Below are 12,102 nucleotides of genomic sequence, written 5' to 3'. Positions count from 1 at the left end.
ATAGTCTTTGTCGATAGATCTCTATTTTAGTATTTTGTCGAAAGCGCTTTTTTTCACGAATTTATTTGGCGATTTTTGATTTACATCACGAATTATACTATAGCACATTTCTAATAGGTTTAACAAATTACATGTCATTTATTTGAATTCAAATTTATTTTAATGACTTAGTATTTACTAAAAAGATGTAATTTTTTTTATATGGATTTGAATGATTGTTTTGAATTCTTAGAATTGTGTGCATTTTCAATGTACCTAAGTTAGTAGCGAGCGAAGCGATCTTGGTACGCGAAGCAAACCATATAAGATTGCGTAGCAATTTTCGGGGGTTGGCGAGCATTAGCGAGCAGGGGGCGCAGCCCACTAGTAAAGAAAAATTAAAAAAAAAATTATTTCTTGTTTTATATTCAAATGTTGCTTTAAACAAAATAAGATTAGTCAATAAGAACATTCTTTTTGGCCCACACTCAATGTGAACCATTGTCTATTTCGGTTACAGGTGTTGTGACGCTCTGCTGTCTAATTATTATTATGTACTGCACTTGAGGGGGTCATTTTGCGGACACTATAATGATTTTTTATAATTTTTCGGTTCAGTAGAGAGCTTTGATATTATTATCAAGTTATTGGATGGGTTTCAAAGTTTCTAAAAACATATACATATACTAAGAAATATTTATTAAACATCATAAAAAATTTTTTTTACTTTGTCCATCTCACCCTCGATTGTTAGCACAATTGTCGCTATAATCGAGAATGATGCAGGCATGACATAAGTCGTGATAACATTCTTTTTATTATGCACTTAATGTGAAAAATAGTCTATTTCGGTTATAGGCATTGTGAATCTCTGCTGTCTAATTATTATTATGTACTGCACATTTTGCGGACACTTTAATGATTTTTTATAATTTTTCGGTTCAGTAGAGAGCTTTGATATTATTATCAAGTTATTGGATGGGTGTCAAAGTTTCTAAAAACATATACATATACTAAGAAATATTTATTAAACATCATAAAAAATTTTTTTACTTTGTCCATATCATCCTCGATTGTTAGCATAGGTGTCGCTATAATCGATAATGATGCAGGCATGACATGAGTCGTGATAAAAAAAATTCTTTTTATCATGCACTTAAAGTGACCCATTGTCTATTTCGGTTATAGGCATTGTTATTCTCTGCTGTCTAATTATTATTATGCACTGCTCTTGAGAGGGTCACTTAGCGGACACTTTAATGATTTTTTATAATTTTTCGGTTCGCTAGAGAGCTTTGATTTTATTATCAAGTTATTGGATGGGTGTCAAAGTTTCTAAAAACTTATACATATACTAAGAAATATTTATTAGACATCATAAAAAGTTTTTTTATTTTGTTCATCTCGATTGTTAGCACAAGTGTCGCTTTAATCGATAATGATGCCGGCATGATATGAGTCATTTTAACAACATTCTTTTTATCCTACACTTAATGTGAACCATTGTCTATTTCGGTTATAGGCATTGTGATTCTCTGCTGTCTAATTATTTTTATGTACTGCACTTGAGGGGGTCATTTTGCGGACACTTTAATGATTTTTTATAATTTATATATGATTTTTATAATTTTCCTTTCACTGTAGAGCTTTGATACTAATATCAAGTCTTTTATGGGTGTCAAAGTTTCTAAAAAGTATTTATTAAACATAAAAAATTTGTTATTTTTTCATCAAAACGATATTTTCCCTACACTTCTGACGTCAAATTTGCGTCACTATTGAATCTATGGTGACACGGACAAATTAAAAATTTTTTTTAGGATGTTTAATCTACATTTCTTGGCATATGTATATATTTTTAGAAATTTTGACACCTATTCAATGAGTGTTTGTTTGAATTAGCACTCTCTCTACATTTAAGTTTAAATATTCACTGCATGTGTCACACACGTGCTATTGCAATCTGCACTTCCTTGAATTGTTTGTGACACTCGGGGCTTGCGATTACTAATGCGGTCACCCATAAGTTCATTTTACATGTAGCTTCTTAACATTTACATGTATTTCTCGGGCAATTGTGACTCTTGAGAAATTCGTATGAGTGAACTAGAAGATGCGAATGAGAATTTAAGTGGTTGAATATATTTATCCGCGTTATCTTGCTAACTAGGTTTTCGCTGAATATGTTTTAAGCATGTAAAATTAAGATATGATATATTTAAAGAGAAATCACATAACTTACGAGTTGTTGTAAGATCACAACTTTATTTACCAGAAAGATCATCACTTAGATGTTTTTTTTTTTTAAATATGTTTTATATTCCCTGTAAAAGGGTGGTGGTACTTTCATTTAAACCATCTGCGCAATGGGAAATTGGCGACGGTCCGGGAAACATCCTTGTGGATTATTCTTGAATAAGGGAAAATAAATCTTTATAAGAATATTAAATCTCATTTTAATAACTGAAATAAAATAATTTCTTTCTAATTAGTTCTGTATCTTTTAAAGTATTTACAGTCAAAAAGCCAGCTTAATTAAAAGTCATCAGCATTGTTCTTAATTGTCACAGTCACTTTTTTTAATCTTTACTTTAGGAGATAAGAATTTCGGCAATGGGTGAAATTCAGTTCAAAATTAGTTTTCCTTCAATTTTCGGTAGTTTCGGTGAAAAACAGCTAAAATATCTATAAACTTGATGTGTTCAATATTTAAAAAAGATAGGTTACTCTCAAATAATAGAGGTATGATGTATGATTGCAATACCTAATACATGATTTAAGCAGCAACCTGACATTTTAAACAAAGCGTTATTCCTGGCCTCAAACAATTGTTAATTACCAAAGAAACAAATAGAATATGAAAGAATAAGTTTATTAACAATTATATGATGAAATAACTAATACATACATTATTGTATTTCTACTATATCACCCTGTAAGATGATAAAATAAAAACTTACAAAACAGATTAACTTAATGAAAATTTAACGCTAGCACGACTTTGATTCCTCTACAACCACTACAGAAACTATACATGAACTATAAAACCACATATCATATAAAAACTATATAATGTGTAGAAATTAATAGTAATAACTGCCTAAAAAAATTAGAACGAAACTTTCTACAGAAAAGAATATTTTTTACTTCATTATTCTCAAATGAAAATAGAAAAATTTCAAGCATTTTTTCCCCCTCCGATGTACGAAAAAGGTATCTTTTAAATATAATTCTGAAAAAAAAAGATAAATATTTTGAAAATTTCAGCAGAAAAAAAAACACTTAAATTTTTTTATTTCCCAAAAGAATAATCTTTCTGCAAGAACTCCGTAACGTTCTGTGACAATGGGGACAGAAAACATAGAAAGTTTGCAACCTTGGCAATAATGATGCTTCAGTATCAGTTAAGGAGAACAGTATCAAGTTTTTTTAAAAAAATTTTTTGATATTTTTACAGCTAATTTGCAACGCACAAAAAAAAAAAAATAAATAAATAAATAAAATACTACCCCCATAGTTGCCAACATAAACAGGAAAAAATCAAGTAGATTTTTGAGAAATATAAATTTCCTGAGTACTGATGCATAACATATTAAATATTTTACATATTGAAAAGTTTAGGAATTTTTATTGCAATCGAAATGCAAAAATTTTATTACAATAAACACTATACATGGTGTGCAATATTTTCCATTTATGATCAACATTAAATTTTAACTATTTTTAATTATGTTAATTTCTAATACTAATAAAAAGTAATTTATTATTGATAGTTGAAAGATTTTTTTAAAATTAGTTTAAAAAGAGAATTCAGAATAAAAATAAACAGAAAATTTTAGAACCAAAAAAATTAAATAAGCTTTAAACTGATGATAAATGAGGCTAGCTTCATTATTCATTTGTAATATTTATTGAAATAATCAAGCAAGCAATAAATTGTGTAAAATTTTTTATTTCAATAAGGATTTTTTTTAAGAAATTTACTCAGTTTTAGGGAATTTTCTAAAATATGAAAAACCAGGAGAATTTTTATTAAGCCAGTAGAAACTGGCAAAATCCAGTAGTCTAGTGGTAAATCCAATAGAATTGGCAGCTATGTATTTATTCCATAAAGACAACACAAGTTATGCCTGTTTTATATTGTAAAAACTATATTTGGGAACATTCAATTAAGTAATAAGAAAAATTATAACTTATTAATTTTCCTTTTAAACCATTATAAGATTATCTAAAATTGATCCAATGACAATAAAGTAATTATTTTTTAATTTGGGTTAAGGCAATGGAAATAAAAAGCAATCACAAAAATTGATTAGTGCAGTAGAAACCATTCATGGCTACAACATAAGTAATTTAAGCATAGAACAAATTAGTCTATAAAAACTAAGAGTCAACTATGAAATGCTGACTTTTTTTTCCTTTAAAATTTCAAATTGTAAAAAAAATTTCAATAGGTTTAGCTGCTATTATAGAGAGAATCTTGTCATAATTAAAAAAAAAAGTCAGTATTAGAGACTTTATAGTTAATTCTTGGTTTATATCAACTCATTTGATTCAATACTTAAATTACTAATGCAACTATGAAAGGCTTCTTTCAAAGTATAACATCACTTTTTTTTAAAAGGATCAAGCTGGTTTTGAAAATGAACAGCTCAACTATAAAATTAGCAATATAATTTGAATGAAAAAAAATAAAAAAACACTCTTAAAAACAATAAATTATATTTCAATAATAACAGAAAACATTAACTTAGGTAATTACAAACACCACCTAAAGAAGCAATACTATTCTGAAAATGGACAATGCTGAAATACAGTAGACAATTTAAATTAAAAATATTTATATTTGCAAGAAAGAAGAAGTAATTTTTAATAAGATTTAGTATACAATTTCAGGTATTGACATCATGTTTGCAAAATGTAATACTGTTAAAAGTTGAAATAAAACTGTGTAACAAAACAACAAAATATAATTTGTACTCTCACATCAAAAGCAAATAACAGACCTATACAGAAGCTGAAATCTGTATTTTCACATAAAAAAAAATCTGTAATGTACACTTGCAAGTAAATCAGCAAATTTATGCTTAAAAATTATCTATATCTTGAGTGATAATGAAAAAAAAATTTGTAACTAAAAATGAATGAAATAATTTTTTTCATGATCAATGCACACATTTAATTTAGATAAACATTTTTAATGCGTTATACCAAAATGGAAGAGCAGTAAAGGGATTTTTTTAATGAATTATAATTTGAAATGTACAGCAATATTTCTTTGCAGTTTATTTAATTCTAAAATTGTAATATTTTGTTGAAACAGGTATGTTAGAGATACAAGATTTTACAGCTCCAAAATTCAGTAGCAAAATTTAAATAGAAAATATAGTAAATTTACATGAATAAAAATCTTTGAAAAGAAACAGCTAATATTATGTTTAAGGTAGAATGGGACAGTTTTTTTTTTAAACACAAGAACTTCAATGTCATTAATAGTTTAAACAAATGAAAAGAAAATAATTTTAATTTTGTAAATAAAGGTACACAATATTCAACAAGGACATAGGTACAGTTCAATTTAAAGGATCCTATATTTAATACAATATGAAAACATTAAAAAAAAAATTGATACAGACAATGGAATCATTCATTAACTCATAAGGAATAAAAAGAAAAAGAGAAAATTATGCACTTTTAAGTAGAAACAAACAAAGTGAAGTAGGATTTCAAACAAAATAAATTGCTTCACACCAAACTTAAGAATTCCCATGATCAACAAAATATCTACTATAATTAGAAAACTTGAAAGCAAAGGCAAATAGTTTTAAAAATACATAATCAGTGTACAACATTAAAATTTATATAAAATAATAAGTACAGTTTAAATTTTAATTATCAGCGTTTTCACTGACTTGGAGTCAGGTATCGTACCCATCAGTACCAGGTGACATTTAAAAAGAATGACTGATGCAGACTGCTTTGATTAATGCTAATAAATAGCTTGCAAGGTAAAAAAAATCCTGAATAGCTTTAAACCAAGCGCTTGAATATTTATGTACAATAAATGAAAGAAAGATTCAAAATCAGACACAAAACAGGATTATTATTTTTTTTCTTTGGCCTAAACATAAGATATTTAAGTCCAAGTTACCTGAACCCACAACTTAGAAAATTTTAGAAATTAATATTTTTTTGAAAAGATTTTAATTATAAAAAAGAGATGAGTTAAAAATAGTTAATGAGAAATAAAAATTGAAAAAAGCTTTATTTTTGAATTTTTACAGTTCAAAAATTAATCACCCAATTTAACTTGAATTTTTAAAACATAGCATAATATTCCTAATTAATTCACAAAATATTTATAATTTACAATCTAATGATGATTAGATTGCAAATTAAATTAAATTATAAACAGCTTAGTAATCTTCAAATTAAATTATCGTAACAAATTTTATAAATGGGTGAAAAGGTATTTTGATTAGACCATTAAGATATGGCAAAAAGAAAATAAATTGAATTAACATTAAAGAGCTTAAACTTTTAACTGCTATCCTGACTTAACTTTTGGTACTGTATGAAACGACCCTCAATATTTTGAGGATTAAAACTCAAAAAGGGTAATATATATATTTATTCCTGTAAAATTGTGTTTTGATGTAACTTAATTTATTGCTTGTACTAGCATACCTTTCCAAATACTGTACATTGTATCTCCTTTGGCAGAATTTTTTCGGGCTCTTTGCGACAACCTTCTCTAGTATTAATATTTTTTTTAAGATACTTTTAATTATAATAATTACTAATTTAAAATAACATTGTGTTTACAGAATAAAGTATAGAATAAAACGTATAAAAATTTCTTGCATTTTGTATTTGGAAAAAAAATTAACTAATCATTTCCTCTCTCAAATTTTGTAAATCATTACAAAAATTAAAATTCATAAATAAATTATAATTAGTACATAATTCAAAAAACGTAAAATCTGTCCAGTAACTCCAAAATAAAGATCGACGACGAAATCAAGCGAATGAGACTCTTTATAAAAGAGTTACTCAAATAAGAAAAAATAAATGAGAGAGAACTCTTTAAAGAAAAAAAAATTAAAGAAAAAACAATAAATTCTAGAGCAAACTACCTTTTAAACTTTAGCGATTTCTGAATTTTTTTAATTTTACATTATTAATATGAAATTCTAGCTGAAGCCAGTGATTACAGACTTTTTCCAATTCAAAATGAGAATAGAAAAACCATGATTATTTCTTTCCTTTTCTCTGATACACAAAAAAATAAATTTAAGAAAAATTCTGCAAAAAAAAAAAAAAAAAAAAAAAAAACATTTTTCGTAAAATTATGCACAAAGGAAAAGTTTTTGCCTTCACAAATTAAAAATCTTTCTGCAAAAACTTGGCAATGTTTTGCGACAATGTCGCCTCAATTCTGCCACGAGGATCCTATCTTGAAATAAAAGAATCCAAAAATTAAATCAAAAGTGATTCAGAGCATGTGGTGTTTTTTGTGCACGCTGTACATTTCTTCAAACACAGAACATATGTATGCATTCTGGGGCGGACAAAGTACATAGAGTGGGTACACAATATAGAAATATACAAATCACCTTTAATTCTGCAAGTTAAAAAGCTGCCAACATAAGAATAAGAAATTCAGTAGATTTCATTAGATATAAATTTTACAGGAAATTTCAGGAGTTCATAATCAATAAAATATAAAAATCATACTCATTCGTGACTACAATATTTTTCATTTATGAATCAAATAAAACGTGTTGCAATAAATTGTTATTATGTTATATCATCTAGTAATAGATATTAACTTCATTTTAGATATTTGTAACATTCTTAAATTAGTATAAAAGTTCTACATAAAAAAAAAAACTCACAATTTTAGAATGTTTAATATTAGTAGAGCTTTATGAATTTTACAATAGTAAAACTGTTTTAGAATATGTGGGAAAAAATATACAGAAATTTACAAGTCCCTAATGATTTTTATTTTATAGTGAGAATTTTTGAAAGTATTTTCTTACTCCACCATATTTTTGTTTTGATTTTTTTAATATAATTTTTAATTTTCATAAAATAGGAACCACTTAAAAAAAAAAAAACCTAGACAGACCCCTGATAAACAAGGTTTACTTCATTTAGCATTAATACTTATTTAAGCAAGCACTGAACTGCATAAAATCTATTTTGATACTTTTCTCAGAAAATTTCTTAATAATTGGGAATTTTCAAACCAAGAGCACACTAGCAAAATCCGATATAGTTGGCAACTGTTTTTTAAGGTATAAGTTAGCATAAACATAACTAGATAAGTTTATAAAACACATCATTAAACATAACTTTCAAATAATGAAATACAAACATCTGAAAGGGCAACTTTTTAAACTATGTAAAGCAGGTAGAGTGGTTGGATGTTTTTACTAATCAGTTTGCTTCAGCCAAAAGATGAAATCCTAATAAAAATTGTTTATAAATATAAATATTTCAACAACAGAATTATGCTTGATAAATGAAAACATTAATATTTTCTTCTTCCCTTTTCATAAATTTGTGCTCACTCAATTAATCACTCAATTTGTTCTTTTATCATCTTTTTGGAAGGTAGAAACATATTCTTAAGAATTTCAACAAGTTCTGTCTGCAATTGAGCATTAGTAATCCTTTTATGCATCTTCATGATTTTCACAATGGCTTCCTGCAAACACAAAGAAAGGAAACTAATTTAACAGCATATTTATGAAAAAAAAAAGAAACTTTAAGCACATTTTTAAACAAAATCTCAGGATTTAAAGCATAAGAAATCAATACTGTAATTTTATAGATTTTAATTGCTCTTTTTTGCTAATATTTTTATACTATATTATATTAAAAACGTTTTTCAATGCAAAACTTAATCTTATTTCAGATAAAATGAGTACACATATAATTATTATTATGCTCACAAATGCTAGTAAAACACACAGCAGTTTAAAAATATTTAAAATGCAAACTACAAATAAGTGCTTCATTTCTAAACAGCAAGTATATGTTTATGTAATATAGCATTACAAGGGACATGGTTAAGAGCTAAACTGAAAAATAGGAAAAAGGAACAAAAATATTGAAGACAAAAAGCACAATACTTTGAGACAGACATCTTTCTTTTTTTTTTATTTAAATATTTCCAGGATATCTGCAGCATTTTAGATTTTCAAATTCATGACTTTTCATGACTAATTCCTAGAATTTTTCAAGACTTAACGAATTTACTATGCTCTCCGACAAAAACACAAGAAATTAAAAAAAGCATTATAATAACAAAAATTGAAATGATAGGTAAAACCCAAGTTGTTATACTCTGTATTGTCATATTTAAAGACTTTAAATTTAAAAAAACAAAGTAAAGAAAGAGTTGAAGCAATAAAATAGCTGAAAAATATACAAAAGCAAGTAATTTTTTTCGGCAGAATTATATTCTAAAGATACTTTTCTTGTTCATCCGAAAGGAAAGAAATAGTCCTGATTTGTCTGTTCTCATTTCGGAATTTAAAAAAATTCGCCAATGACTGGCTTGCTTCAGTTAGAATTTTAAATTGATAAAATATAAATAAAAAATAACTAAAATTCTGAAATCACAGAAGTTTAAAAGATAATTTGCTCCAGAAATGATGTATTTTCTTTCATTTTTTGAGAGAACACCATAACTTTTGAAGAAGATGATAAAAACATTTTATATTTTAATAAAATATGACTGTGAGTGGGGATTTTATTGCAAATTCAGATATTCAAAACACCATGAAATAGGGGGGGGGGATTTTTAAATTCCATTTTAAAAATTAGATTTTTCAGCGACCTAAATCCATGACTTTTCATGACAAATTTTGTTCAATACTGAAATTCATGACTTTCCAGGTGCGCGGATACCCTGTATTTCTCACCCAAATATAAAGGGTATAATGATTTTAATCAAACATATCAAATACAGCAAAAATATGGAGGGCAAGTGAAAAAAGTTTTCACTACAAATTACTGAAAAAATATTTCAGCAATTTAATAGTATATTTCTCATTAAAAATATATAGTAACTATAAATTATTGAAAAAAATCTATTATTCTAATTATCTATTATTATCAATTATGGGAATACAATAATTTTATATTATTTGCTGTAAAGCTGATGTTCATTTTTCAAATCATGTACTTAAGGTCAGAGTGCTTAAAAGAGACAAGATTTCATATAAGTTTGTTGCATTCAGGTAAAGATCAACCTTTTCTTGGATATATTCACTAAAAATGGCTGACTTATATAATGGCTTCAGTTCCTAAATAATTTTTCGTATAAAAACTTAATTTTTATGTGCAACCTAAGCAAAGATATCTCACTCTCCCTGTGGCAGACTTTGTCGTAGAACGTTACAGAGTTCTTGCAGAAAGATTTTTCCTAAGGGAAAAAAAATATTTCTTTATCTTTTCTGCAGAAATTTACACGTAAAATATGAATTGAGCATTTAAATAATAACTTTTGTTAAGTTCAATGTATGCTGATAATATAGTAAATCCATGCCATTTATTGATTTTCACATGGTTTTTAAATATCCTAATGTATTTCAGATGATATGGGAAATTCGAATTGTGCATTTGAATATATACTTTTTAAGGCAATGATTCTATCGTGTTTTATGTCAATTATTGCTTTTGCTTAATTTTATTTATTGCTTAATTATATTTCCATAAAATTTTTAAAATTCGATATTATTTACTACAATTTGAGGTAACCCCTTTTTGCAGAGTGGCAGGATTTCGTCGTTGATCTGTTTTTTGGTAATTACTGCAACGAATTTCAGGATTTTTAATTGTCTTTTTTAAATGAGATGACGATTTACAAAATGCAATATAGGAAATTAGTGCATTTTTCTTCCCAACAAAATGTGAGAGCATCGCTCGTAATATTAGAATAAAAAAACATTGCATAACCAATAAAAATAATTTCCATGATTTTTTTTTTTTTTTTTGTTTTTTGTAAGCACAGAGTTTTTGTTACTTTAAATTAGTAACATGCATCTTTGTTATTACTGAAAGTACCTTGCAGAAAGATATTAGCGCTAGAGTTTTGTCAGAGATAGCCCCATAAAATTCTGCCCCTGGGCTCACTGCTATAGTTACACTTTGTGTAATGTTACAGTGACTCCTTTATTTAAATCTTTTCCTTAATACCTTTATTTACTTTTAGTTTTATAACTGTTTGAGCTTAATTTATGCTAAATTTTCAAGTGATTTTTCTTAAATTAGAAGATTTTTTTTTCTCAATTTTAACTAAATACATTGGATATATTTTGTCTGGCAAAAATTTCACTTTTTTTTCAAAAAGAATATTAACTTTCTGTTTGTCCTTTATTGCTGGGTCAGCACAGTCATTGTACTTCCTGTGCAGTCAATAACTGAACTTATATTTTATTTTTATAATTACAAATTTTTTTCCTTTTATTATGTTTTCAAAATCTGAATTAATGAATCAGAATTATCATCCTGATAAAATGATTAGATATATAAATTAGACAGGGTAATCTTTGCTAAAATTATATTAAATAAATTTAAAGTACAACTCAATCCAAATAACACAAATAATAAATTTAATAATGCACAATTTATTCAGATTACCAAAATTAATTCTTAAGAGATTTTGAAAGATGGTGAGCAGTTAAAAAGCTCTGCTGAAGATTAAGGAGAGTACAGTTGCTTATGTTCTGCGGTAAGGAGAGCGAAAACAGAGCAGATGAAGTTGCACATAGAAAAGATTGGAGCAAATAATAATAATAATAATATTTTCCAAATTATTTATTTTCCAAAGGTTATTTTCCAAATTATTTATTTTCCAATTATATATTTTCCAAATTATTTACTTTCCAAATTATTTATTTTCTAAAACTACTTTATGCTGAGAGAAAATTTTTGTTTTGTATCTTGCATAAAATTTCGATGGCTGTTAAAAATGAAAGAAAAATATTAACCCCTACAAGATGCAGATAATAACCCTTGTCTTATTTTTTATGATATAATCATTAACTTAGCTTTTGATATAAATATATATATTTTTTTTTAATTTATGGTAAAATAAAAATTTTG

At 26.3% G+C, this 12,102-nt stretch overlaps 1 protein-coding gene and 2 long non-coding RNA genes across 9 annotated transcripts in view; 1 reads left to right on the top strand and 2 right to left on the bottom strand.

The window, feature by feature from the left end:
- The window catches only part of LOC147810060 (uncharacterized), a 553,747-nt gene that overhangs the window by 414,080 nt on the left and 127,565 nt on the right, over positions 1–12,102 (bottom strand). The window lies entirely within an intron of this gene.
- LOC147810062 (uncharacterized) overlaps positions 1–12,102 on the top strand; it is a 29,358-nt gene that overhangs the window by 154 nt on the left and 17,102 nt on the right. The gene's annotated exons all lie outside the window — the stretch shown is intronic.
- Positions 2,836–12,102, bottom strand: part of LOC147810061 (nuclear cap-binding protein subunit 1-like) — a 36,599-nt gene continuing 27,332 nt past the window's right edge. For all 4 annotated transcript variants that reach the window (XM_087164910.1, XM_087164911.1, XM_087164909.1 and 1 more), the window contains one exon: positions 2,836–8,695. The gene's annotated coding sequence lies outside the window, so the exon portion shown is untranslated. The remainder of the gene's footprint in view (positions 8,696–12,102) is intronic.

The sequence above is a fragment of the Parasteatoda tepidariorum genome, chromosome 5 (assembly GCF_982258835.1).
Source record: "Parasteatoda tepidariorum strain Cologne lab strain chromosome 5, Ptep-v5.0, whole genome shotgun sequence".
NCBI classification, from domain to species: Eukaryota; Metazoa; Arthropoda; class Arachnida; order Araneae; family Theridiidae; genus Parasteatoda; species Parasteatoda tepidariorum.
The sequence above is the reverse complement of the archived record's forward strand: the minus strand, read 5'-3'. Positions and strand labels throughout refer to the sequence as shown.